This window comes from Suncus etruscus, chromosome 7, assembly GCF_024139225.1.
Source record: "Suncus etruscus isolate mSunEtr1 chromosome 7, mSunEtr1.pri.cur, whole genome shotgun sequence".
NCBI lineage: Eukaryota > Metazoa > Chordata > Mammalia > Eulipotyphla > Soricidae > Suncus > Suncus etruscus.
Window position 1 is genome coordinate 2881516 of NC_064854.1, and position 6000 is coordinate 2887515.

Here is a 6000-nt window from a genome sequence, read left to right on the forward strand (position 1 = left end):
AATCTCTTTAACGAAACATCTATTGATGATACCATCCTGAGAAATGTTCAGAGATGAAGAATGCTTCCACAAAAAATCCTGAATGCCTAATGTGAACAAGCTAAGAGCCCCAAATAAACAATATTCCAAAGCACATTAGAGACTCAATGATGAAAATCATAGAGATAAATAGTATACTGAAAGCAACAGATCAAAGAAGGAAATTACATACAATCACAATCCTTAAAATTTACAGCATATTAACCAATAAACAGCAATAGAGACCCAAAGACAGTGGTGGGAAATAGTTAAACGAAATGAACACCTTCGCAAGAATTATTCACTCAGCTAATTAAAAATTTTTTTTTTTGGCCACATCTGTTGGATGCTCAAGGGTTACTCCTGGCTAAGCTCTCAGAAATTGCCCTGGCTTGGGGGGACCATATAGGACTCCAGGGGATCGAACCGCGGTCCTTCCTTGGCTAGCGCTTGCAAGGCAGACACCTTATCTCTAGCCCCACCTCGCTGGCCCAACAGCTATTTAATTGAAGAAGGCCATTAATTGCAACAGATCAATAGTTGGAAATCTCAACAATTCTCTGTCACTTCTTGATAGCCCAACTAGACTAAAACTCAAAGAAGAGATAATGGCTTTACATCAAAAAAATGGAAGAGGGGGGCCTTAGTATGTATATGTTTTGTTTATATTTACAAGTGTATGTATACTATGTAGCTTCTCAAAATTTAAATAAACATTCATTTCCAATGCACATGGGGCATTTTCAAGATAGGTCATGTGCTGGGCCACAAAATATACCTCTGAATTCAAAAGGATAAGAATTATATAAACTATCTTCCCAGTCAATAATGGGCTGAAAATAAAAATGAAGTACAAACAGAAGTATAGAAATAAATTTAGCCCTGTAAATTAAAGAGCTCCCTAAAAACCAATGAAAGAAATGAAATAAAAAAAAGATTTCTGGAAATAAACAGCAAATGTGTATTAGAGGAAATGTACATTTTAGCAAGCATTCAAAAGAAATGAAGAAATATCCTATATATAGATCTTGACAGCACAGCTTAGGAAATTGGAAAACGACCAACAAATGAGTAAAATTAGTCAGAGGGAAGAAAAAAATAAAACTGCAAAAATTAATAAAATGAATAACAACAAAAATCTGAATTGTCAAAGGAAAAAAATGTTGGTTCTTTGAAAAGACACAAAATTGATGAAGTATTAGCAAAACTCACAATAATAGGAAGTGAGAGAAACCCTTAATAATCCAAATCAGAAATAAAGGAAAGGATTTCACTGCAAAATGCTAAAGAAATTTCAAGGGTAATTACAGATTACTTTGAGAATCTTTATGTCATTTAACAAGATAACTGGGATAAAGAGATAAATTTTTGGACTCCTATAAATCTCAAGGTTGAGACAAGATGATATATAGGACTGATCACTATCAAGGAAATTGAAATACTAAACAAAAGCCAAACCCTGATGAATGGACTCCCTATTTTTTCCAACTTTTTTCTATTATAGTAGATCCCAAGTCATTTCTAATTTTCCAACTGAATTAGGGTCAATCCCACAATCAATGTCACTTTCTTCCACCAATATTCAACAAGTGTATACCATGCCACTACTTCTGCTCCCCCAGTCATTTTTTTCAAACTTTTAAATAGGGCTTACAACCAGGATCTTCCAGAAAACTGAAGAAACAAATATATTCCCAGTGTCTATGACTATAATCATCCTGATACCAAAATCCAACAGAGACATCACAAAAAAATAGAATTACACAACAATGTTCTTGTTCAACACAGATACAAAGATCTTCAACAAAATACCAACAAATAGAATCCAACAATTTATCAAGATGCAGGGATAGTTTGACATATCAATCAATCAATATCATCAATCAATCAATCTAATACACAATATCATCTAAAGAAAATGTAAAACTCTTATCATCATATCAATAGATGCAGAGAAAGAATTTGAATAGATGCAGAGAGAGAATTTGACAAGTTGTAACATCCTTCATGATAAAAACTCTCAGGAAGTTGGGAATTGAAGGAACACTTCTCAATATTATAAAAGTCATTTACCACACAACCATGGCTACATTATACTCAATAGGGAAAATTAAAAGCCTTTTCTCTGATTTTTCACAAAAGATAAGACCATCCACTCTCACTACGTTTATTCAGTATATCACTGGATGTGAGTGTCATACTAAATAGGCAAGAAAATTATATAAGTCATTCACTGTCACTATGTACCTTAAATATAACTGTATTAAATATAACTTGTATTCAAAAATATATAAAGCAAATTTTAATAATTATTAAAAGTCATTCAGATACAAACAGAAGACATTATGGTCTCATTATTTGAAGTCTCATTATATTATATTTAGAATACTCTAAATACTCTACAAAAAAGCTTTTTTTTGAAGCAACATTTTAGTATTTTAAAGACTAACATGAAAAATTAGGACAAAAATAATGTGGCAAAATATATGACTTTTCTATACAAAAATAGTGAAAGAGAAGAAAGAGAAAAATAATTCCTTTCACAACTGAGCCTTAGAAAATAAAGTACATAAAAGTCACTATAATTAAATATGTAAAATACCTATACATAGAAAATTACAAAAAAAACTCCTTTAAGAAATTCAAGAGTAATACAGGAATTGGAAACATACAATGCTCCTCATAGATGGGGTTTAAAAATTAAAATATCAACACTTCCCAGAAATTGCAAATTTAATGGAATTCCTAAAATTTCCCTGTAACATTTTAAAAAACGTCAAACATTCCTGAAATTTATATGGAATAATATGCCTCCATAAATAGGAAAGGCAATCATTGGGATAAAACGGTTGGGAGGCATCATTTCCCTAACTTCACACTGTAATATAAAGCAATAATCATAAAAATACATAGTATTTGAATAAAGCAGAACCTTAGCTCAATGAAATAGATTTAAATATTCTGAGACTGACCCTCAGGTGGCAGAAATACAAAATGGAGTCAGGAAAGCCTCTTAAGCAAATGGCAATGAGAAAATTGGTTAGTTACATGAAAGATATTGAACACTGACCTCTGTTAAATGCCATTGTCAAAGGTCAATTCAAAATGAACTAAAGTGTGATATCAGACCTGAAACCATAGGTAGATAGAAGAAAATTGAGGAGGACACTACATGACCTTAAGCTAAAAGCATCTTCAAGAATGAAACATTATTGGCCAAGCAGTAGAAGCAAAAATAAACAAATGGGACTACATAAAATTGAGAAATTTCTGCACCTCAAAGAAAATGAAGAGTAGGATAATATGACTTCCCATAGAATGGGAAAACTATTTATCCAATATTCATTTGATATATGATTATTATCTATTACATATAAGGCCATGTAGAGCTTAGTAAGGAAAAACAAAACCTCTAACTTTATCTAAAAATGAGAAGGAAAAGATAAGCACTTCCTCAAGAGAGAAATTCAGATGGCATAAGATGCATTAAAACTTCTTCATTTATCTGATCATCATGGAGATGCAAATCCAAAAACAACAATGGGATAACATATCACATCACAGAGACTGGCACACATCACAAAGAACAGGAGGTACCAGTACTGAAGTGGATACTGAGAGAAAGGGATTTTTATACAATGCTGGTGGGAATGTTGACCGGTCAAGCCTTTTTGGAAAACAATATTGATATTCCTCAGTAATTGAGATTCTGTATAATCCAATGAAACACAACAGAGAAAAGCACTCTGCATTCCTATGTTCATTGGCTCACTATTTAGAACATCCAGAATCTGGAAACCACTCAAGTGCCTGAAAACAAATGAATGGATATGTAAAGTTGGTTCATCTACATAATAAAATTATATACAGCTGTTATAAAAATGAAGATTCAATGTGCTTTTACAAGAATCGGTGAGCAAAAGAAATCAGAGGGCGAGGTATATACAGTGTATAATTGTACTTATATCGGATATAAAAACAAAGGGATAAAAATGAAGTGAAATAAAAAATTAAGTGAAAGTATTTGCTTATACTTGAATTGATATGTATATTATGATGCTGAGAAAAATGAGTCAGAGGGAGAGAAATAGACATAGAATATTTGAACTATTTTGTGGGATATAAAACAAGATTGTATGGTATTAATGTCCAGAGGCAATAGAGATGAGGACCAGGTGTATAGTCCATGGTAATAAGTTTGGCACAATAGTAGAGGAGTGCAGTTAGGACAAAGAAGGGACCATTATAAAATGATAGTTGAAAATGATAACTCTGGACAAAAATGGGTGCTAAAATGGGGTATAGGCAGGATACCTCTCACTGGAAATAATACAAATAATAATACAAGTAATAATAAAAATAATACAGAGAGAGAAAAGAAAAATGTTTGCCCCAGAGGCAGGTTGATTGGAGGGTACGTGGGAATGTTGTCAGGAAGAGTCACCTTTCATGGAATGGTGGAAGTTGGTGTTCATTGTGTATCTGGAGCCCAATTATGAATATCTTTGCAATTGAAAGAAAAGAAAAACCAAAGTGTATGTGGATAACCCTGTAAATATGGTGTTTGAATAAAGTAATTTTAAAAAATGAGGAAAATATGGGACTTCAGAGTTTACACAAAACCAGCTCTCAGGTTTAAAAATATCATGTCTAGTGATGGGAATTAAAAAAATAAAAGCCAAAAAATGGATAATTCTTGTTTATTTTATGTGTGCATGTATTGGAATACTATAGAGTTGCAAGAACTGATGAAATCATGAAATCTGTTGTAACTTGGTTGGGGCTGGAGAATAGCATAAAAATTGCAGTAAATACAAACTACATATAAGGCATAAACTCACTTACATATGCTATATAATTAGCACAAAATAATTAATTTCTCAAAGGGTGTCATGTATAGATTTTTCGACATCCTCTAGTTAGCTTCAGTGAAGCACAAAATATTTTTGTGTATTGTTTTTTATGTTACATACATTTATTTTTTCCTTGAAAGCACTGAGTTCTTTTATATACATTTGACAAAATTTCATGTTGTTCTTAAATTCAGTAAAGCTAATTTTATTCTAGGTTCTTACTCTGAATCATATACTAACTAGTTCATTTCTAAGTATTGAAAAGTATGGAGCATTTTTGCCCGGCACATTATTGATTTCTAATTTACTTACAGTATGGCCTAAGAACTGACTTTATGATGTCTTTAGTCTTTTAAATTTGTCAGGGTATATGGTTTTTCCCTGTGAGATTATCTGTGGTGAGTATTTCACACAATATTAAGAAGGTGTTACCTAGTAGAGTTAGAATGCATATCTTATAAGTATCTGTGAAAATCAGTACAATGATAATGCTGTTTGTCAATGAAATTCTTACTGTTCCTTTATTTGTGTTTATTTTTAACCATACCCAGATTCATCAATACATACTCCTCTGTCTTTGCTCAGGGTTCACTCCTAGCAAGGTGAAGGGACCATATGAATTACGGGGATCAGGTTAACTGTGTGGAAGGCAAATTTTCTAGAGATTCCCCAACCATAACAGTAGATTTATCTATACATTCAATTTTGTTAATCCTTGTCACACATTCTTGAATTTTTATTAGGCTAAATAACTTTATTATTGACTACTATTTATTTATTTGTGGTTTATTTATTGGCTACTATTATAATACTTCTTATTTATTAATGACTACTATTTATTTGCATTTTTAATTAAGTAATTTTTATTTTGACCAAAGTAAATTGCAAATCATTCACTGTAGTATTTTAGGTACATAGTGACATTAAATCAGGGGCATTTCCACCACTGGTATTGTCCTACCTCCACCCCTTTTCCCAGCATGCATCCCAGATCCCCTTCCTTTGACCCCTGGGCTGCTAGTAAAAGTGGTCCCCTCTGTGTCTAGCTTGTTGTAGATTGGGTTTCGACTCTATTGTCATTGGTTTGGATTTGGTGTTTAAGTATGATCATTTTTTATTTCTACTTGAT